This window comes from Spermophilus citellus (assembly GCF_964194105.1).
Source record: "Spermophilus citellus genome assembly, chromosome: 3".
In the NCBI taxonomy this organism is placed as follows: Eukaryota; Metazoa; Chordata; class Mammalia; order Rodentia; family Sciuridae; genus Spermophilus; species Spermophilus citellus.
Genome location: NC_138184.1, coordinates 232,837,474 through 232,861,930, shown reverse-complemented (window position 1 = coordinate 232,861,930; position 24,457 = coordinate 232,837,474). Strand labels below are relative to the sequence as shown.

At 40.7% G+C, this 24,457-nt stretch overlaps 1 pseudogene across 1 annotated transcript in view; it reads right to left on the bottom strand.

Annotated features, from left to right (window-relative positions):
* LOC308643529 (protein SPT2 homolog) overlaps positions 1 to 24,457 on the bottom strand; it is a 106,092-nt pseudogene that overhangs the window by 9,797 nt on the left and 71,838 nt on the right. The window contains exon 3 of the transcript in view: positions 1,830 to 1,967. The product of the transcript in view is annotated as a protein SPT2 homolog (transcript). The remainder of the gene's footprint in view (positions 1 to 1,829; positions 1,968 to 24,457) is intronic.

The window sequence follows — 24,457 nt, the reverse complement described above, 5'->3', positions numbered from 1 at the left end:
CTCATAGGAAGGCCTCACCTTGCTGGAGAGCAGGAGTTGGCTCCGCTCTATGGCAGACAATAGGGCCTGGGATGGCAGATGGAGCTGGCAGCTGCTCTGGGGCCCTGTCAGGAGAACAGTGTTGAGACGGGCCCTGCCTCAGGGGTGCTATGTGACAAGATATTGCAGTCCTCCTTTTTACACATCAGGATGGGCCCTGTCTCCCTAACAAGATCACCCCACCAATGTGTTTCCACATTAGGAGTCATCCTAGGTGCTCAATGTGAATCCTGAATACTCTCTTCTGTCAGTGCTCAACCCTGTAAAGGGTGTCTGTTAAGAGGGAAATGTGACACACCCTGAACAGAGTTGCTCCACAAGTCACAGGGCAAGAGAAAATAGGGTGTCAGAGCAAGTTTATGGAGATGGATCCAGTACATGCATGTGAAGGAGGAGATGGTGAAGGATAGGCCTGAGTTATGAAGGAGATGGGAGGCCATTAGGACAAAGTTAAGGAGCAGGAGGAGGGAGAGCAGAGAATGGGCAAACATAGTCACCCAGGACAACAGTTATTCCTAAACATGTCAACACATGCCTCCATATTGGCAGTCAGTTGTGCTCCAGGGAAAGTGAAGGTGTTTGCAGAGCACACATGCACAGGAATGTTCACAGCAGCCTATTTTGTAATGCTCTGTTATGGATCAGGCTATATGGGCAATGATCAACAGACTCCATTTTATCCTGAGACTCCATATCCTGTAATAAATACTTCTCCTATGGGAAAGACCTGCCTCTGTACTCATTAATATTTACCTAGCATAGCATACTTTTCAATACAAAATGTCAATTATTATACAAAGTAAAACTGTTCTCTTTTGGTCCCATTTTTCTTGGGCAATGTACCCTGACAGAGATTGTCTAGTAACCATTAGTAGTAACAGTTAGTAATTATTCTCTAACTTGTACTCAACTGGGATCATTTTGACACACTTCCCTTTTGCTTGCTTGCTGCTATGGCAACATAGAGCATCCAAATGTCATCCACAGAAGAACAGGTAAGCAACTGTCAGCCACCCACAGGGACACAGGTGGCTCTGAGGCATCTGTGCTACCCTGGCAACAGCAAGTTCATCTGTGTTCTAATAATTGTAGCATTTCAGCAAGCAGAGGATGTGATGTGGGGGCTACTACCCTTTCCTCATATTCCCTAATTCTGCCCTCACTGAGCACCTGCCTTGGGTCCCCAGATCTTTAGCTCAATCCCAGGGACCTAGTCCTGGTGGCCACTAATGGAGATAGGACAAGTGTGGTGGAGGTGATCCTCTCTCCACCTGAGAACCTCAGACCATCCCATCACATTTCTCCATCCCACCCCCTCTCTCTGCAACCCAAAACCTGTATTCTCAGTCTGGAGGCCTTGGTCATAATCTCTCCACAGAGGACCCCAGACCATTCCACCACAATGTCCAACCTGTCTCTGTGGTCTCCTACTTGTTTTCCTATCTTTGAACTTGGTCTATCTCTCCAAAGGGGACCCCAGATGACACCTTCACACTTTCAACCCCATCTCTGCAGTTCCCCAGAGACTTTGGTCATCTCTGTTGCATCTTCAATAGTACATAGCTTTGATGTCATCAAGAGCAATTTCTTACCTAGGCTGTTAAAGACCCTCCCCAGCCTGTTCTTTTATTAGAAGGCAAAACTGCTAATTTTGAAAGATGTAGGCAGAAACTATTAGAGTTTTCAGAAATCCTTGAGGAAGGCTTTATCTGCAAGTCTACAAATCAGGCAGTATCCAACCTCATGTCCTGCAGAAATGCTTATCTAGGCCGAAGGCTCTTGGGGCCTACCTCTGGGGACCATAAATCAGGAGTCGATGGTGGAAGCACTGTCACCAGGAAGCTGCCCACCTCTGCCAGCTCATCACTTGGGCCTGGACCCTTCTCCAGGAACACTCTGGTGATGGCTGTTGCACTGGTGGGTAAATCCTGTAAGGAAAGAAAATCCACAACCCCCTGGAGAGAGGAGGGAGCACAGTCCACATGCAGTATAACACAACCTCAAGTAGGGAGGTAGACATGGCATCCAGCCCAGCTATCCCAGGCCACCTGAGCCAAGTTCATCACTGCTGTGCCCCAGCCTCCCTCTCTAAACCCTGGTCTCCAACTAAGGAAGGAGGGGAACTGAGCAGGAGAGATGGCCTGAGGGGATGACAGCACCTGGCAGCCAGTGGCCTGGAAATTGTGTTTGTCCTAGGAGATATGTGCTGGAAATGCTATATGCCTGGGGATTGTGGTTCTGTAGATTATGATTTGGGGTCATCTGGCATTAGTGGTTGTGGTTGAATGTGACAGGTTTTGTTGGTGCCAATGGCCCAGCAATGGGTGAGTTTTAGGACAATGACCAGATCTGAGGGCAACAGCAGACATCCTTGTTTTGATTCTGCAGAAAAGAGGCTTTATCTCATTTACCCAAATTTCCAGTGAGAAAGAGGGTCATTTATCAGTTGTCCCCTGTGTAGAGATTGGCTGAGGTGCATCACCCCCACTTACCACATGGTAAGACCCTCCAGGACCCTACTTATCATCAAGTCAGGGACCTCCCTTCTGTCACCCTGGCTCTTGACCACTTGAACGGAGCTTGCCTGTGGTTCACCCTGACCCTGATTATAAGCACTTCACTCTCTTTGTACCTCAATGTCACCCTCAATCTCTCTTAGAAGCACAGTGGGCACCTGCCCCCAGGTTCTCTCAGTCATTTTTCACCCTTTACTCTCCTTATACCCCAAATGCTAGAGAGCACCCAATGCTCCAAGGATTCCCCACAATAAGCAGGCACATCATAGATTACCTTACCCACAATCTGAAGTGGCAGATACTGCCAGGATCCCATGTAGAAATCAGCAAAGGGCAAATATTAACCCAACCCCTAGCCCTTGCCCTAATCCTAACTGCTCAGAATTCTCAGGGTACCAGGGCAAGCATGAGGCATTCATCTTTATGTGACTACTAGCAGAGGTATGTGGGTAAAACTCAGAATTATATCAACCATGATGCCAAGGGGCAGAAGTTGTCAGAGCCCTCCTCTTATAGTGAGTGGGCTAAACACAGGACTATATTACCCACAATTCTAATTGGAAAAAACCACCAGGATCCCTAGAAGATAATCGGCAAAATGCTAAACATTGTATTTAATCCCAGAGGTTTGGGAGGCTGAGGTTGAAGGATTACAAGTTCAAAGCTGGCCTTAGCAATTTAGTGAGGCCCTAAGCAACTTAACAAGACCCTGTCTCAAAAATTAAAAAGTTTGGAGATGTGGCTCAGTGCTTAAGCACCCCTGGGTTCAATTCCTAGTACCAAAACAAACCCTAAACTTACCATAGCCCTAATACTGGCCCTATCAATACCCAGAATCCTCAGGGCACCAGTGTATATGGCTTTCAGTTTCCATGGGATTCCTGACAGAGGTGAGAGGGCAAAACTCACAATAACATTACCCATAATTGTGGCATTTCTCATGACTAAAACACTTAGGGTCACTCCAGGTAAACTGAACTGGGTTACATGAAGTAATCACACAAGAGACAGAAAAACCTTTTTCTTTTGGTCCTGTGAAGGCTCCTCTGACCTTAGGGGTTCATGGAAAGAGAGAGAGAACATGTGCTAAACCCTTTAATTGGAGAGAAGCCATTCAAATGATGCAAGTGGTCAGGTTTCAGGGGGTTGAGTGTGGCTTCATGATGTCTGCTGTCAGCAGGTTGACTGACAGCTAGAAAGGCCATGCTCAAAAGCATGGCCTTTTTATAGGGAGTTTCCATGGAACATTCTATCCCAAACAGGGCAAATGGGTAGTGTTACAAAAGAATAGGTGAGTGTAGCTCAACCTCAGGGGTATGCCTACTCAGAAGACTGGTCTTGCTATCTGAATGGGGGAAAGACCTGATCATGAGTCATGGCACTACCATGCCAGACTACAGTGATCTTTCAGATCCTTGTGGTGCATCAGGACTGGAAGGCATGGTAGCTCAATGTGGCTCCCCATATATTCCCCCTTTCTTAATATTTAAATACAATTGGGGAATTATATCTTTTAGTCACTGGATTCTTGGTCCAAAGTCATCATGATCTACTATTGAAACACAAAAGGAATTAGTAGAAAACATATTATCTCAATGAAACACCATGTGGAATGTTTCAACATATTTAGGATTAAAGTCATTTAATTAACTTTGGAAGATTCAGGTTATTATTATTATTTTGCCAATGCTTATCAGAAGATTCTTAATCTTTTCCCAATTTTATTGGGAAGCATTCTGTTTGACCATAGTAACATAGACATTTTTATTTGGCATGGCATTTAGGCCTTTCCACAAACCATAGAGCAGAGAGTTCATTCACAACATTTATTACAGTGGCTCTTTAGAGCATTTTAACTTTGTTCCAATCCTTCCATCAGCACTTATCTAACTATGAAGAATCTTGGAAGTAATTTAAGTCAAATATTAAGAAAATCAATTTAAGTTTTAAGATATAACCGCAAGAAATATTGTAGAAGCAAGGAATAATATTTAAAGTATCACTTCAAGGATCATGATATCAAGAGCTTGCCTAGGTCTGGTTAATTGGCATGCACCTGTTTTAAAGCCTGAACATTAACTTCAGCATATAATAGATCTGAAATATTAGCTAGAAATAACTAGAGATAACAATAATATAAGTTGTATTTTTCATCCTTACTCTTAATTCTCACATTTAAGGAGTTTCTTAGGTCTGTCAGTAATATAAATATTCTGAAGGTTGGAGTCAAACATCAAAACATCTTTTTGGATGCCATCTCACTGGGAGTTTAAAGTTTCTAGGAGTTATGGCATCCTCATGTAATTGTTCTTGTCCATTCTAGGAGACCAGCCTAAAATATATACTTTATTTCTAGATATCCTGTGTTGTACTGACAAGACATGCACAATCCATCCACTTAGAAAAGGCATCAACTTCTATTGTAGAAATATTAGGGCAATACTACATTGGTGGATATTCTATGTAAATAACTGTCTTGAATAGGAAAAAATCTATTTTATTAATTTTTCTGACAATTGTCTAGATAAGTAAATATAGTCTTAATCTTAGGGACCAGCATGATTGGCTGGTTTAGGTTTCTTATATGCTGTCTTTTTCTCAAATGATACTTCCAGACATCCTGTTTACCATAGGATCAACATATAGGTATAATTGACCACTACAGTCAGTGAAGACAGAATTAGACAGGCAGTCAGTATAGATAGGTACATTGAGTCAGGTCAGGTGAAGGGGGCCAATTTTGAGTGAGTCAGGGAAGTTGGAGACTGTCCCCTGAGGGATCTTATCAAGAACCTGCCTCTGCTCCAACCTGTTCCCAAGGTAACCTGTCCCAGGAATTTGCCCTCCCTACAGGGAGCTATAAGGTTGTTAATATGTCCAGGACTTCTACACTGCTTTTCCCTCTTCAGCCTACCTATTTCCCACCTTTTGACCTACCCACTGAGCATTCCTGGGCCTAGTCACTAGAAAGGAAGGAGAAAGATAAGGGGGGAAAGGCAGGATAACAAAGAAAGCCTAGGTCATATAAAAAGGGCACAACACCTTGCTTCTTGGGATACCAGCTATGACCCCCCTTCTCCCTCATGGGAGAAGTCTATGTTACCCCCTTTTAAATAAATCCTGGTTCATATGCTTACCTCAGCATGCTTCTCTAATGTTCAAACTTCATGGGGAAGCAGGATTTGTCACTCAATAACTAGTGGTATCATTAGCACAGTTAATCTAGTTTCATTGGTGGACTTTCCAGTCCACACTGCAATGTACATTAAAAATGGACCTGAGAAATGGGTCCATAGAAGTCTCTTCATAATTTTTACTGACCTGACAAGCTCATGAATCTACATGGCTATAAACTCTGCAGCTGAAAATTTACCTTCCTGTGCCAGGTTTCTCAGTCATTATCATGATGACAGGTTTAAACTTTATCTTTTGAAATCTGATTAATTTACTGAATCATGTTCAGTAACAATAAGACTCTCAGTATCACAATTTAAGAAAATTTTGAAATATTTGTAAGACGTAGTGTGTGCCTGTGGAGTCCTGTTTTCCCCCTTTTCTTTATTTAATAAAATTGATTAAAGGTCTGGTGTAGATTCTAATATATTAATATATGAATCTGGATCTCTTGGAAATCTCCCTGAATTTATTTTGGTCTATATTAAGTTTGAGAGGTTTCCTTTGATTATAGTTTCTGGTAGGTAAAATTTTAAGGCCTTCTCTTAAGAGTAATTAAGGCTAGATATGAAAATGAGATATCTTTTATTGATTATTGTAATTACCCTATATAGATAGTTAATTTATTCTAACAATTTAGAAACAACCATCAACCTCTTTGTAAGACAAAGTCTTAAAATATCTCTATGTTTCAGAATATTATCCTTTAATTAGGTGTCTCTTAATTGTCTTTTAGAAAACATAATTAGGGTTACTTCCCAGTGTAGAGAGTGATATATAAATCTTATCATATTTTTTTACAGATAATAGGTCCAGTCAGAGAACTTATAAAGTACCAATGAATTTTCAACAAGGTTTGTAACCATTATTGCTCAAAACTAACAGACAACTTTAATTTGGAAAACCTCAGTCCTAATAAAATGTTCTCCCAAATCTCATAATTATCCAAGAAACAAAGTAACATGTAAGAATCAGCAGTGTATTTGAATCAATCAAATTTAGTAACCAAAGAGAATTGTCAAAATTGGGATCTAAGTCAGCAGTTTAATATATTTAGTGTTTAATTAAGGATATGAATTTATTGAAAAAATTAATCCTTGGCATAAATAGTAGAAATCATTAGGCAATAAAGACCTTCCTTAAAGAAAATAAACTTAAAATTTTAATATGTCTTTATCATGTCTAAATATGGACAAAATATTAGCTCATATCAGCATAGTAAAATCAGGAAAATAGCCTGAAATATTCTTAATTAATCAGTTAAAATTCTTATAGTCACTCCAGTACATATAAATCTTTTTCTCAATTATTTTAACTTTCTATATGATCTGTCTGTCTAGATAATGATATAAAGATCTATTTAGGAAATAGATCTATTTATTATTAAAACCTAGAATAGAAAGACATTGTTTTACCCAAAGATGATTTTTTTCTTCTTCTGAGGACCTCCAATGTGTGCTTCTTCTCTATTGAAGCATCTTCTTTTCTTTTAAAACTTTTCCTGGTTATACTTTGGAACAATTTCTGAAAACTTTAGAATCAAAACAAGTTATCGTAACTTGATAAGAAAAAAATATCTTCATGAAAATATAGTTAAAGTACTTGGATATTTCTGTAGACAGAATTATATCTGTTTATCATCTAATACAGTTTGTATACTAATATGAGATTACTTGATTGTTGTTTGACCTCTTGAAAGAAAATATATAGTAAAATACATTTATCTCAAATATCTTCAATTAAAAGGCAGAGCATCAGATAAATGCATATATAAGAAATGTATAAATTATGTGTTTTATATTAAAGAAAAACAATTAGATATACATATATTACCTAAACAATTAGACACTCAGACAACTAGACTACTCTGGAAGGGAACCTGGGGTGTGCTTAGAGACGAGGCCCACAAGGGTTTCCCAGCATGGCCTCTCCTAGGGCTGCTCTGAGGACAGGGAAGCTCTGCCCTCCCTGTGGAATGACCCATGTTGTCCAGCAGTCAGGGTTCCTATGCTCAGCTCTGAGGAGAGAGCTCCCTCCTCAGCCTGAGGCCCAGACAGCATCCAAGGTGGACCCAGGCCCCCCACTCAGGCTCCCACTATGGTAATCACCTGAAACTTTGCTGGGAGTGGAGATGCCCCATGGGAGGTGAGACACCCTGCTGGGAGGGGAGACACCCCCTCAGGGGTGACCCTCCCCCTAAGGGAGAGACACCTGCTGAGAGGGAAGCCAACCCCTGGGAGGGGAGATACCCTGCTGGGAGGGGAGATGCTTGCCCCCACTAACCAAGACAACCCCCTAGGAAAGAGAGACACCCTGCTAGGAGGGGAGACACCCCTAGGACTGGAGCCACCCCCTAAGAGTGGAGACACTCTGCTAGGAGAGCAGAGGCCCCCACTCTAGGGGGGACAACTCCCTGGTATGGGGAGACACCCTGCTGGAAGAAGAGAAGCTCCTGTTGGGAGGGGAGCATCTGGGCTTTCTGGGGACTCTGCTTCTTCCTCAACCCCAGGAGTGTTCCCACTGCTGTCACTAGGTCTGGCTGTGCTGTCTGTGGCAAGAGGAGGAGTGAAATCTCTAGAGAGCAGAAAAGGAAGTCCAGGAGACAACTCCCTGCACCCCAGCCTGTCCCCCACCAGGTCAGGCCTGCTGCAGCCAGGGGCCAGGCAGGCACAGTGAGCCCTTCTTTACTCCTGTGCCCAAGGGCAGAAGCCAGAAATTTGGCCACCTCAGAGGCCTCTGAAAGTAGACTTTGACACAGGGTGACAGAATCCCACTGTAGGATCAGGGGTGTGAAGAAAAGCAGTGAAATCTCAGGCCATCATGGCCACTCTAGGGGTTGGGAAACCTGAATTCAGACCAAGCCCCAGCAGCTTCTGGGAGCTGCAGGCTGCATCTCCCCCTGCCTTGAGTGTCCCAAGAGACGAACATAGACCACCAGGGTCCCCAGGCCTGATGTCTCCCCCAGGCTGCTCTGAGGAAAGGGAACCCTCGTGTCCCTAGAGACATGGCCAAGAGGGTCCACAGGCCAGGTATCTTCCTCAGGCTGGTCTGAGGAGAGAAACCTCAGGCATCCCTAGAGATGTAGCCAAGGGGTCTCCAGGCCTGGCATCTCCCACAGGCTGCTCTGGGGGGTACCCCCAGGATGTCCTTAGAGATATGGCCCATGAGGTTTTTCTGGACTGTCAACTTTTCTGGCTGCTCTGAGGAGAGGGGAGCTCTTCCCTCCTTGTGGAATGAACCACCTTGTCCAGCAGTCAGGGTTCCTCTGTTCAGCTCTGAGAAGAAAGCTCCCTACTCAGCCTGAAGGTGACACAGATTCCAAGATGGCAACCAGTTCCTGCCCTCAGCCCCTCAGCCCCTCTGCCCACAAAACTCACCTGAATCTTGGCTGGGAGTGGAGATGCCCCCTAAGAGGGCAGACACACTGCTGAGAGGAGAGATGCCCCCACCCAGCAAAGAGAGACACCTTGCTGGGAGGAAAGACAACCCTGGGAGTGGAGCCAACATCTGGGAGTGAAGACACCCTGCTATGAGTGGAGAAGCCCCCACCCTAGGGGAGATGCCTTCCTGGGATGGGAAGACATCCTGCAGAGAGGGGAAAGGCTCCCACTTGGAGGGGAGCTGCCTGGGCTTCCTGGGGACTCTGCTTCTTCCTCCACCTCAGGAGTTCCTGGATGAAAACTGCTCCCACTACAGTATGTAGGTCTGGCTCTGTTGTCTCTAGCACCAAGAGGAGTGGAATCTCTAGAGAGAACAAAAGGGAGTCCAGGAGCCACCTCCCTGCACCCCAGCCAGTCCTCCATCAGATCTGGCCTGTTGCAGCCAGGGGCCAGGCAGCCACATGGAGCCCTGCTTCCCTCCTGTGCCCAAGGGCAGAGGCCAGCACTGGGCCACCACAGAGGCCTCTGGGAAGAGGTCTTTGACACAGGGTGACATAACCCAACTTGGTGGGATCAGAGGTTTGAAGAAAAGGAGTGAAATCCTAGCCCATGGTGGCCACTCTCAAGGTTGGGAAAACCTGAACTCATCAAGCCCCAGGAGCTTCCTGACCAGAGTGACTCTAGAGATGTGGCCCACCCAGTGTGTGCTCAGGCACACAAACAGTTAAGTTTGTCTGTGCTTAGCAAAACAAGGGGGATTCACAAGAATTCAGTATGAACTCTTTGAACTGTGTCTTGTTGCTGTCTTAAGAAAATAAAAGAATGTTCTGCCAAGTTTAAAATCTATATCTATCTATCTATCTATCTATCTATCTATCTATCTATCTATCATCTATCTATCTGTGTGTGTGTGTGTGTGTGTGTGTGTGTGTGTGTGTGTGCTTGCCAGGAAATAACTAACTATAAGTCAGATAAAAAGAAGTGCAGGGCACTGTGACCATGAACAAAGTTATTCTGAAAATGTTTATCCATGCTTGAAAAGATTAAGCTGCCGAGAGGATGTGTTTCATTTTTGCTGTATAAAAGAAGAAGGGAAAAAATAAAGAGGTGCTCATTTCTACTGGATGTGTGTGTGTGTGTGTGTGTGTGTGTGTGTGTGTGTGTGTCTTTCTTTAGCATCTCTGCTGTAACATGAACTATAGATTGTCAGCGGGATCTGACAGGTGGCATCCTTGGGTGGGCAGCATAGAGTCCCCTTACTGGAAAAGGTAAGTGAAGGGGAGAGGTATCATGAGATTAAAAATCTCAAGAAGTCAAATGCAACAGGCAATTATGGCTTTGCTTAAGAAACAAGAAACTGCAATTAATAAAAGGACAGCTTCTGCTTTTATGCATGGTTTTGAAACTGCATCTCCTTGGTTTCTGCGCTCAGGAAATTTAATGGTTCCTGATTGTAAAAGAAGATTTAAGGGAAAAAGGTCCAGACACTTTTCCTGTAGCTACTTTTCCTTTGTGGAATTTGGTGAATGATGCACTTTTATCTCAAGATGTAAAAGTGCGTGAATTTTTACTGCAGACACAGGGAACTTTGATGGAGGTTCAGGACAGGGAATCAATAGTTTCAGTGAGTGAAAGTGATTCCTCAGATAATGAGGCCCCCATTTATGATGCTTCTAAATTAAAAACAGAGGATCCACCACCTACAAAAGAGGAGCTAATCCTGTAAGTAAAAGGAGGGACTGAGGGACTCCCAGCAGCAGCCGAAGCCCTTTTTTGCTTCAGGGATCTCCCGCCTTCCTTCCCTGCACTGTAAGAATATGCTACCTCTGTCTACTTATCTGAATGGGTTTTTGAAGCATTGCACAATCTTGCAGTTAAAAGTTGGGTTTAGGTAATTGTTTAGTTTAGGTTTTTCAGATAATTCATAACAGAGAACTTAAATATTTAGGATGGAAAACTAAAGAACTCTACTTCTAAGTTGGGAAGTAACTCCCAATCATTCAGTTTTTTCACCAATTTTTGAATTGGGTAGCCTGGGAAGATTTCACTATGTGTACCAGTGCATTAATTTGGACAAGGATAGTAAATCATAGTATGGTATCTGTTGACAAAACAAGATGTAAAGATATAAAATTTTGTGAATTGTATCTTAAACTTGTATCATAACTTTCAACATTCAAACCTAAAAATTATGACTTATGGTTAAAATGCCTAATACATGAGGTGTCTGCTCAGAATAACAGTATTCCCTGCTCCTTCAGGACCTCAGTCAGAACTTACATTAAAATGCAAATAAAAGAAGTCTGCAAGCTCAGTAGGAGACTGATCTGAGACCTAAAAAAAAAAAAAAAAGTAAATTGTTTGGTATTTACTAATTCTGTATTTTTTTTTTTTTTTTGAGCTCATGATTTTGATCCACTACAGACTTAGGTTAATGTTTTTTTCCAATCAGTTCTATTTTTAATCAACTGTGGAGTTTTTTTGTTTTGTTTTGTTTTTTGTTTTAACATTGCAATGAAGATTTCACCTGCAAAAAGCTACAAGGCCTTTACTATTGTGTTATGTGTGCACACTGTGTTATGTGTTGTATGTCTATATGTACATATGACTGTATATCATATATATGATATACAAATTAACATATATAAGGAGCACTCATAAAAATTTAAAAAAATAGATCCAAAAATTTTTTTTGCAATTATATGTTTTTAATAAGTCCCTCAGTCTTTTGAAGTAAGGGGGAGGACATAAATTATTGATATAATGTCTAAAATAAGAGATAGTTCAATATATTAGTTGAAACTAACTCTGTAGTTAGTTTCTTTTTTTATTTTTTTTATTGGTTGTTCACAACATTACAAAGCTCTTGACATATCATATTTCATACATTAGATTGAAGTGAGTTATGAACCCCCAATTTTACCCCAAATGCAGATTGCAGAATCATGTCAGTTACACATCCACAATTTTACATAATGCCCTATTAGTAACAGTTGTACTCTGCTACCTTTCCTATCCTCTACTATCCCTCCTCCCCTCCCCTCCCATCTTCTCTCTCTACCCCATCTACTGTAATTCGTTTCTCTCCTTGTTTATTTTCCCATTCCCCTCACAACCTCTTATATGTAATTTTGTATAGTAATGAGGGTCTCCCTTCATTTCCATGCAATTTCCCTTTTCTCTCCCCTTCCCTCCCATCTCATGTCTCTGTTTTTTTTTCTGTTGTTATTTTCTTTTGATTTTTGATTTTTTTTATTGGTTGTTCACAACATTACAAAGCTCTTGACATATCATATTTCATACATTAGATTGAAGTGGGTTATGAACCCCCAATTTTACCCCAAATGCAGATTGCAGAATCACGTCGGTTACACATCCACAATTTTACATAATGCCCTATTAGTAATTGTTGTATTCTGCTACCTTTCCTATCCCCTACTATCCCCCCTCCCCTCCCATCTTCTCTCTCTACCCCATCTACTGTAATTCATTTCTCTCCTTGTTTATTTTCCCATTCCCCTCACAACCTCTTATATGTAATTTTGTATAGCAATGAGGGTCTCCCTTCATTTCCATGCAATTTCCCTTTTCTCTCCCTTTCCCTCCCATCTCATGTCTCTGTTTAGTGTTACTCTTTTCTTCCTACTCTTCCTCCCTGCTCTGTTCATAGTTGCTCTCATTATATCAAAGAAGACATTTGGTATTTGTTTTTTAGGGATTGGCTAGCTTCACTAAGCATAATATGCTCTAGTGCCATCCATTTCCCTGCAAATTCTATGATTTTGTCATTTTTTATTGCTGCATAGTACTCCATTGTGTATAGATGCCACATTTTTTTTATCCATTCATGTATTGAAGGGCATATGGGTTGCTTCCACAGTCTAGCTATTGTGAATTGTGCTGCTATGAACATCGATATGGCAGTATCCCTGTAGCATGCTCTTTTAAGGTCTTCAGGGAATAGTCCGAGAAGGGCAATAGCAGGGTCAAATGGTGGTTCCATTCCCATCTTTCCCAGGAATCTCCAAACTGCTTTCCAAATTGGCCGCACCAATTTGCAGTCCCACCAGCAATGTACAAGTGTACCCTTTTCTCCACATCCTCGCCAGCACTTGTTGTTGTTTGACTTCATAGTGGCTGCCAATCTTACTGGAGTGAGATGGTATCGTAGGGTGGTTTTGATTTGCATTTCTCTGACTGCTAGAGATGGTGAGCATTTTTTCAAGTACTTGTTGATTGATTGTATATCCTCCTCGGAGAAGTGTCTGTTCAGGTCCTTGGCCCATTTGTTGATTGGGTTATTTGTTATCTTATTGTCTAATTTTTTGAGTTCTTTGTATACTCTGGATATTAGGGCTCTATCTGAAGTGTGAGGAGTAAAAATTTGTTCCCAGGATGTAGGCTCCCTATTTACCTCTCTTATTGCTTCTCTTGCTGAGAAAAAACTTTTTAGTTTAAGTAAGTCCCATTTGTTGATTCTTGTTATTAACTCTTGTGCTATGGGTGTCCTATTAAGGAATTTGGAGCCCGACACCACAATATGTAGATTGGAGCCAACTTTTTCTTCTATCAGACACAGAGTCTCTGATTTGATATCAAGCTCCTTGATCCATTTTGAGTTAACTTTTGTGCATGGTGAGAGAAAGGGATTCAGTTTCATTTTGTTGCATATGGATTTCCAGTTTTCCCAACACCATTTGTTGAAGATGCTATCCTTCCTCCATTGCATGCTTTTAGCCCCTTTATCAAATATAAGATAGTTGTAACTTTGTGGATTAATCTCTGTGTCTCTATTCTATACCATTGGTCCACCCGCCTGTTTTGGTACCAGTACCATGCTGTTTTTGTCACTATTGCTCTGTAATATAGTTTGAAATCTGGTATCGCTATACCGCCTGATTCACACTTCCTGTTTAGAATTGCTTTTGCTATTCGGGGTCTTTTATTTTTCCATATGAATTTCATGATTGCTTTATCTATTTCTACAAGAAATGCCGTTGGGATTTTGATTGGCATTGCATTAAACCTATAGAGAACTTTTGGTAATATCGCCATTTTGATGATGTTAGTTCTGCCTATCCATGAACAGGGTATATTTTTTCATCTTCTAAGATCTTCTTCTACTTCTCTCTTTAGGGTTCTGTAGTTTTCATTGTATAAATCTTTCACCTCTTTTGTTAGGTTGATTCCCAAGTATTTTATTTTATTTTATTTTTTTGAGGATATTGTGAATGGAGTGTTTTTCCTCATTTCCATTTCAGAAGTTTTGTCGCTGATATACAGAAATGCCTTTGATTTATGCGGTGGCATTTCTGAGGAGAGGGGAGCTCTGCCCTCCCTGTGGAATGACCCACCTTGTTCAGCAGTCAGGGTTCTTCTGCTCAGCTCTGAAAGAAAGCTCCTTCCTCAGCCTGAGGACCAGACAGCATCCAAGGTGGGGCCCAGGCTCCACTCTCAGCACCCCCACTATGCTACTCACCTGAAGCTTGGCTGGGAGTGGAGATACCCCCTGGGAGGGGAAACACCCTGTTGGGAGGGGAAACATCCCCTTTAACAGAGTCACCCCCCTCTAGGGGCAAAGCTCCCCCTAGGAGAGAGACACCTGCTGAGAGGGAAGCCACACCCTGGGAGGGGAGATACCCTGCTGGGAGGGGAGATGCTTGTCCCCACCAACCCAGACAACCCCCTAGAGAAGAGAGACACCCTGCTAGGAGGGGAGACACCACTGGGAGTGGAGCCACCTCCTAGAAGTGGAGACACCCCCTAGAAGTGGAAACACCCTACTGGGAGGGAAGAGGCCCCTACTCTATGGGAGACACCTCCATGGGATGGGGAGACACCTTATGAGTCATCAATTCTATTCTTGACTCCAAAATATTCTTAGAATATTCCAAGAGGTAGCTGGCACTGCTGGTTTTAACACCAAAATAGACTGTAATTGCCACCACATTCCACAGTCCAGCCCCCCTAAATCAGGGACCAGGTAACCAAGATACCATGAGCCTATGCTCAGTCCCACAAAAATGTCAGAGAAAAGCAGAGGAACTGACATAGTTGAGAATCAAGGATCTGAAGGAAGAGACACTGGAAGAAAAGGCAAACTGGACAGAGCAGAAGAAAAAGTGTCAAAGGAGTAGGATATCTAAGGAGGAATAAGAAACTGCTGAGGGTGTACAAGGTGCAGAGATGAGAAAAAAGGTGGATCTCAAGTGGGAAAAGACAGGAAATATTGTGACAACATAATACTTATGCCAGTGGCCTTATATTTAAAAATTCCTGAAAACCAGGACTTAATGGTGTAATCAAACAAGAATGTCACATGCCTGGCTCCCTGCTCTTAGAGCTCTACCAGAGATACCACACTCTCTTTTTTCTCTGAAGCCTTGTAATTTCTTCCTTTCCAGGCACTGCTCACTGTGGAGAGCCATTCTCACACGTGACTGGGCAACTCCCGGTTTGGGTCTGAGGCGCTCTGGCTAATCTGTGTCGGAGCTTTCCTGGCCCTCTCCTGATGAGAGAACCCATCCGTGTGGGGGTGTGACTGACCACTGATCCCAGGGCCCAATCACTGACCCTGACCTTGGAGTGCGGCCCCCCTCAACCTTCATTGGATGGAATTCTCCCCTGAATTTATTGTTCCCCAATAAAAGGCTACTCCCTGGCATGCTTGCTCTCTCTCTCCTGCTAGCCCTCAGTAATCCTTGCTGCCCTACCGGGTGGTTCGAGGTGGGAACTAGAGAGGGGAGCCATCTCGGACCTGGTCATAGAAAAAGGTAACTGAGTCTGTGTGTTTTATTTCGATCTCGCTAGTTAACTTTTATGCCAAGAACCTCATTAATGAAACCAGTGCACTGGTCGCATGGTGGAGCTCACCCAACTTAAATCTGCTGTTGCTCCATTTCCTAACCTGTTCCATCTGAGCTTCCCCATCTGGTCTCTAGAAACCTGTACCCACTCTTTTTTTCTTCAACCCATCCCACCAATCCTTAACCTGAGGTAACTTCTCATAACTGAACATTTAATGCCCCAATCCTGAAATTTTGAGCTACCGCTCTTTATTCTAACTCCTGGATCACCCTCAGATTTGCTCCAACAACAAAAAATCAAGCATGATTGATGTCAGGTTTGGTTACTTACACAGTGAGCTACCAGATTCTATCTGTTTTTTAATAAGTAAATAAGTAAGTGGTCCCACTTCTGTTTTTGTTTTGTTTTTAAAAATAATAATACTTTTTAAAAAATTGTTGAAACAAAACAGTTGTAATTACTACTAGGGAGACTGGAGGATATAGTAGAAGCAAGAGGACATGAAGGTATTTTCTGTAGCATCATTAATGTTCTATTTCTTGATAGAAGTAGTAATTATATAGTATGTTCCCTTTGTAATAATTCATTTATATGTATAGTTTTGATGTTGGTACAATATTTGCCTTGTTAAGTAAAATCAAATTCATTTCATGAAAGTTGGTAGGGAAGAGTATAAAGGAGAGTCTTTCTAGAGGCACTAGAAAATGCTTTGGGCTAATGGATAAATTAATTTATTATTGAGCTGATTTTATGAATGTGTTCATGTGTCAAAAGATAAAGTATGTATAGTAATAGGGCTGGAAATATACCTCAGTTGGTGGAGTGCATACCTCACATGCAAAAGGCCCTTGGTTCAATCCCCAACACCACACACATGCACACACACACACACACACAAACACATGTGTACTAATTATATCAGTAAACCTAAAAAAATCTAAGTTGAGATTAAAAAGAAATCACAATATTAAATGATAAATTTAAAATTAAACTAGGTATTCAGTCTCAATTTTGGAAAAGGCAATATTTATAAGAAGAAGAATAGAGAAAAAAAATACTAACCAAAGAATCAAAATTTAAACATATTACCAGTGAACATACCATAGTAAGTATCAGTAACCCCAGATGTTCCATTTAGAACACAAATGTAGTTGAAAGAGCTCTGGTAAATTTCACAAGTAAAGATTTCATATTATTTATATATTACATAATCATAACATATATACTGTATGTAATGATGCCTCACTTAATGATGGGAATACATTCTGGAAAATGCATCATAAGTAATTCTGTCATTTTGCAAATGATTCAGAGTGCCAACACAATTCTAGATGGTATAGGCCATTACATACCTAGGTTATAATTTAGTCCTAGTGTACATGATATCAATCAATTAAAAAAATTGTGCCACATATGACTATAGGATTTAGCATTATAGCAATCAGTTAGACCTCATAATGAGATGAATAATTAGCCCTGTGGAACTAAAGACAGAATCCTTAAAAAGTCTCTGGTCATTTAGACAATGATAAATGACAGAAAGTGCACTGCAGTAAAGGAAAAAAATGATAGCCTTTCCAAAGAAAGCTGCTAAAACAATGGTGTATCTGCATAATAAAACTGCCATTGTATCTTTTCCTGTATGACTTAATAAATCATTCACTGGTAAGAAATATATATATATGAATAATATGCCAAAGTTGTTATAAGCAAAGTATTTATACAATATATATAACTGTGTATGACTGTAATATCAGCTACATGGAAGGAAAAGGCTGAAGAATTGCAAGAAAGAGTAGAGCTCTTTCAATTACATTTGTGTTCTAAATGGAACATCTGATACTTACTATGGTTACTGATACTTACTATGGTATGTTCACTGGTAATATGTTTAAATTTTGATCCTTTGGTTAGTATTTTTTTCTCTACTCTTCTTGCAATTCTTCAGGCTTTTCCTTCAGCTCAAACAACTTAGTGAGATGCTTACTCAAAATAAACTTTAGAAATAATTGTTAAGGTGGCTGAGTAGTATGGCACACCTTTCTTTAATCATCCAAATCATAAAATTAAAATGATGATTATGATGATGACGAAAAGACAGAAATATGGTAATTTGTTTCAAAAGTTAAATAATACCTTTATAAAAAGACTGGGAAATATTAAAATACAATTTATATTTAAGATATGATACCATTAAAAGGTAAAAACTGAAGTGAAAAATTGGGAAAATTCATTGCCTCACAAGAGACAAAATATATGCCTCACATATGAAAAAGGAGGGAAGGAGGCTAAGGCAGGGGCATCCCATGTTTAAAGCTAGTCTTAGCAAATTATTCAGGCCATAAGCAAATTAGTGAGATCCTGCCTCAAAATTTAAAATTAAATAAATAAATAAAAAGTGCAGGAGATTTTGCACAATGTTTAAGCATCCCTGATTTTATAACAGTACCAAAAAAGTAAATAATAATAAAAAGAATGTCATAAACAGGGACCCCAAAGAAGAAAAGATAAGAGCTATGCACAGTGGCACGTCTATACTCCAGCAGATCGGGACACTGAGGAAGGAGAATTGTGAGTTCAAAGCCAGTATCAGCAATTTAGCAAGGCCCTAAGCAATTAAGTGAGACCCTGTCTCAAAAGAAACTATTTAAAAAGAGCAAAGGATGTGGTTCAGTGTGTAAGTGCCTCTGGCTTCAATCCTCTGTACCAATAAAGGGAAGGGAAAATACTTCAATAGACTTCTTTTCAGGAGATACATAAGTGTTCAATAATCAGCTCAATAGCTTTAGAAATTAGAAAATAGAAAAATCAAATCATGGGGCTGGGGATGTGGCTCAAGCGGTAGCACGCTCGCCTGGCATGCGTGCGGCCCGGGTTCAATCCTCAGCACCACATACCAACAAAAGATGCTGTGTCCGCCGAGAACTAAAAAATAAATATTAAAAATTCTCTCTCTCTCTCTCTCTCTCTCTCTCTCTCTCTCTCTCTCTCCTCTCTCACTCTCTCTTTAAAAAAAAAGAAAAATCAAATCACATATGTGAGACAAAATTAAATAGTATCAGTAATCACATGAAGCAAATAAATTTTCATGAACTAAAGAGGGAGTAAAAATTGTTATATCCTTGAAGAAACTATCTATTGAAAATATGAGATAATTCCACAGTAGAAGCATATGCTTATAAAAATTACTGCACATGTGAACCATGATAAACACATAAGGATACAGCAACATTGGTTCAAACAGGTGAAAATCCAGGGCATGGAGAAAAGGCAATGTACATTGAGAAAGCCATAAGGAGAAAAGGATGGGGAAAATGATTTGCAGAGCCAATTTTCATCAAACTGACTCCAGTTTGACAAATATTGCGAATCATCACATAGTTTAGATAGGTATGATACATGTAATATTTTACATGCAGGTATGTTTAAAGATATGTAGAATTAAAAAAAAATACAATATACAAAAGAATATAAAAGACCTGATCATGCACACCATTTGTGTACATTATAAAACTCATCATTACCAAAATGTGAAATTTCCCCTACATCTAAAATATTACCCCATTAAAATGTTAGCACATTTTACTTTTAATGGAAGAAGGGACAGAACAAAAAATTCTAATATTAATCTGGAATGTTATATCTTATACATGAAATTCACCACAATTTTATAAATTTTTTAAAAGTTATTTTGCAAAAATAAAAACCAAGAAATCATAATAAAATAAACCCATAGGTGAATATATATGTATGTAGAAATTTATGTATTTTCAATAGGAATTAAAGACTGACATAAATCTAAACACCTCAAGAACAACATCACATGTAAATAGATGACATGGCCAAACCTAAGGGAAGACTGACTTGGGGGCAGAATTCACTGCAAGGCACTGGGGTCAATTCCAGCCCAACAATAAAAGGTGAGAGTGGTGTTGGGAATGTAGAAGAATGTTGGGAATGTAGAAGAATAGGAGATCCTGATTCTTTCTCCTTCCACAGACACACATTATGTTTCATGTCCGTCTTAGGCAATTAAAAAAATGAGTTGAGAGATTTATATAAACTGCCCAACTAGGAAAATACCTGCCACTTGATGATTTTAAAAAGCTAGGGTAGACCTGGGCCTTAGTCCAGCCTTAGGCAATGTGCTATGTAATTGGAACAGAATCACAACAGCTAGTGTCTCTCTGAGAAGATGAAGATTGGGATCATATTATAACACCTTAACTTTAAGTGGTTTTCTGTGCTTTAGATCTTAATTTAGCTTCTGCTAAAGAAGGATCTACACATTCATATGTGCTATGAGCACAGAAAAAGTGAGTCATCTCTGTTCATGCAAGGGCATCCATGGGCTTTAATTCCTGGGATCAGGAGAGAGAAGTTAAATCTCTTGTTTTATACCCTTGTGAGTGTTCAGCACACAAAGAGCTCCAATCTCCGGTTTGCCCCTCTAAAAATTCCAGGACTGCCAATTTTTCCCAGAAGAAAAATATTTCTTCACTGAGTATCTTATCTCTAAACATCTTCCATTCAATGGAGGAAATTAATTGCCTCACATATAACAACACACTTTGCAAAAATAAAAAATAAAAAGTAGGAGGCTTACTCAGGAGGACCCCAAATAGAGAGCCATGCCAAACCCTCAAACTCTAGGAGTAAATATTACTGATCACACGCAAATCTCCCCTAGATCACAAACCAGTGGTTTCCATTGGTTTGCAAGCATCTATATGGACTACCAAAATCCCAAGCAACAGTTCAGTGAAAGGGATAAAAAGCACACATGTCTGTTAATTCCCAGAAAAGGTTCGCAACACACTCTCTCTGTGGCTTCATTGCAGACTGGACTCTACAATCTTCTATCATGGATTTAATGTACAAGTCAAACAGTGGACACTTGTATACTGAGCACACCCATTAGAATAGCTCTTTTCACTGGGCACACTGGCACATATCTGTAATCCTAGCAGGTTGCGAGCCTGAGGCAGGAGAATCACAAATTCAAATCCAGCCTCAGAAAAGGTGAGGCATTAAGCAAGTCAGTGAGACCCTGTGGGGGATGTGGCTGGTCAAGTACCAATCCCCAGTAGCCCCCAAAGGGAAAGAATAAGGCTGGGTATATAGCTCAGTTGGGGGGGGGGAGAGAGAGAGAGAGAGAGAGAGAGAGAGAGAGAGAGAGAGAGAGAGAAGCTTTTGTCAATAAGCTAATAATAACAAATAGTCAGGAAACTATGGATATGGAAAAATATGAAAATGTAAATTTAGGAAAGTTGTTTTTGAAAATAGTGTAGCCTCTTTGAACAATTTAAAACAGAGCTAACATATAACATGGTTCATTTAATTCTGGGAGTTAAAATGAGTAAATCAAAGAAATAACTCCATGCCCATTTTTATGTAGCAGTATTGTCAGTAGTCGAGAAAAGAAAAAAAAAAGTGAAGTATCTTTTAAAAAAGGATGTATCAGGAGATTTTTTTTTCAACTGCAGGGCATCCAACTACTCCCCTGATAATCTCTACACCATATTTCAGACTGCTTTCTCTTGACAGGACAGAATACAGAGACTCAAATGTGCTAGACACTCCGAAACTGTATAGACATGACAGCTATGGATACCTCAGAAACCCCTGAGCCAGAAGAAGGTATGAGAGTGACACGAGGACATATCCTGTCAAGTCTACATTGGGGTATTCCCACTCAAAGTCATTCCAGTAAGGTATCTGTGTCTGTGGAAGACAAAGACAGGACAGGAATGAGCATTTTATTACAAAGTTCCAAGTGATTTTTCTCTTTTTTACTCTCATATAACATACACACAGGAGGAAAAGAAAATATGACATAAACAGTGCCATCTAGTGTTGGAGAAAAAATAGTTACAAACTACTGTGTCTATTTGAAATATGAGAAACAGATTATTATGTTGTGGAGTAATAAAATTGACAGTGGGGATGTGAGCAAGAAAATTAAAATATAAGAATATATTCTGAGACCTAAAAAATAAAACAAAACAAAAAACTAAAGAAAAGGTCCACCATACTGAATTTGAAGTCCTGCTTCTCAGACATCTAGAAAGCTCAGGAGAAAAAACCAACTCATTCACCTGTATACCAGCAATACTTTTATGTAGAGAGAAACAAAATCACACCTGCACTTGGTGTCCTCTCCTGATGATCATACCAATCATCACTACACAATCTGAGGAGATGCCAGGCTGCCAGCACAAAGCTATCCACATGGCTATGACTGAAGATACCATGACTGGATAGGACATTGTGTCCAAGATTTCAGCTGCTGATATATTTCCTACTTGATTGGCTAGAGGAGAGTTAAGGATGAACTGCTCCATAGGAGAATTCATTTTTGCAGACACAGAATGCTAGGCTCGGCAGTTCCCATCTACAAACCCAGTTCCACCTACAGCAGTTGCTTTTTAAAACTTCTTCCAAATGGTTTCCCTTTCCAGACTACGAATGCAGTCTCAAAACTCTGCATAGTCACTATGGCCTGACTTTCATGGTGCCCTTCATTGTCCCTACAGACTTCCAATGATCTGTGTGGCAGCAGAACCTGGGTTTCCTGAGCATTGAGGAGGAAGCCTAGAAATGGATCCCAAAGAATGGCATGGTCCAGAGATAAAAACTCAATCAGATAGTGGAAGCCACACCTTTCGTACTTGTCATATGTTGGACTGAACAGGTCTCACCAAGGAGCACCTGATTGGAAAGGCCCTGCCCTCTGAACCTGAATCCACTGAGCCTATTGTCCAAGTATTGCCACCTACCTTTCTAATTTGTTTTTGCTCTGTCCTTGAATAAAACAGTATGTGTTTCTTTTTGGCAAGATTTTTTCATTCCTTTTGACTATCCAAATGCAAATCTTTTATATTAGGTGAACAAAAATTATTAAATTTTGCAAAAAAAAATCATAAAATGGATGAAAAAGAACAAAGTCAAATTGCAAAAAATTGAAAATTCTATGCCTCTTTGATAAGAAAATAAAATTATCTAATCACTGTACAAAGCACCTTGGTGGTTTCTCAGTAAAATAAAGAATTATTAGATAAACCATCACTTGCCTGTACAAAAATATCAAAAATAACTGAAAATGTGTTCAAACTGTAATCCATACTGGAATATTTATAGCTGAACTATTCATAAGAGCCAAAATATAAAAATGAATAAATGGATAAAAGACAACCTATATGTTCCCACAGTAGAATATTATTCAGCAATATTATCTTTGCATTACTATAATGTAATAGGAGAGAGAAAATAGGACAGCGACAAGAGCAACAGTAGGCTGATACTAGACAAGGTGGAACCACACAGGGTCCCCTAAGCACCTCAGCCTTGCTAACTTCTGCAAGCCCATAATGACTAAGGCCCCAGCTGTCACTTGTGTTCTCCCAACCTGCAAAAGGAAGTAGAGACAGCAATAGGGGACTGTGGCATCCCTTCTATCTCCTCCCTAGAAATCCCACAGCCCTTTACTCAAAGCTTAGTTTTGTGACCACATCAGAAACATGACCTTAGATGGGGTGTGGCTACTCCCAGTGCAATGCTGATACCCTTATGGAACGGCAGAAGGGAGTGAGCCTTGATATGACAAGTGCTGTCCCAGCCACCAGCCCATAAGGACTGAGACCACCTATTGATGAACTCCTGGTTTGCAGGCCAGTACTTCCTGCTCAGGGAATCATGCTAAACTACCTTAGGTACATGCATTCCTGTCCAACTTGTTTCCAAAGCAGTGGCCACAAGAAGTACCCTGAGCCGTTGGTTTTTGACTTGTTATTTAAAAATTTATCTTGGATATGTTATGGTTTAGATATGAAGTGTCCCCCAAAAGCTCATGTGTGAAGAAATGCAAGAAGTTTTATAGATGAAATAATTAGATTATAAGTTTTTACCGAATCCATGAACTAATCCACTGATGGATTAACTGGGTGGTAATTGTAGGCAGGCTGGAGGAGGTAGATCACTGGGTATGTGTCTTTGGGGTTTATATTTTGTCCCTGGTGAGCTGAACTCTCTCTTCTGCCTGTTTCTATGTCCTGTGATGCTTTCCTCACTATGCCTCACTATGATATTCTGCCTCACCTCAGGCTCAGAGCTATGGAGTGTGATAACCATGGACTAAACCTCATAATAAACTGTTTCTCCTTTAATTGCACTGTGACCCCACTTTTGGTTACAGTGAGGCAAAAGCTGACTGATACAGGTACTAGTAGGGATACTCATCTGGGCAAAGGATCATTCTCAGCTAGCCAGTCCCACCCCCAGGGCATCCAGTCCCTATTCTGATCCCTGGTAGAAGCCCTTTCTTACTTAGAAACTCACCACTCAGTCCCCATCGAGCCCCAGCTCCATGTGCAACCCACACACATAGGACTTGGTCCCCATTTTCTATGGGTCCAGGTCATCAGATGAGGGATCAGAGGGGAGATATTCCCAGGATTTGAGGGTATTTGCAGTCACCAAGGAAATCCCAGGGTGGGACTTTAAAGGTTGGGTCATATTTGGAGATGGAGCTGAACCCTGTGA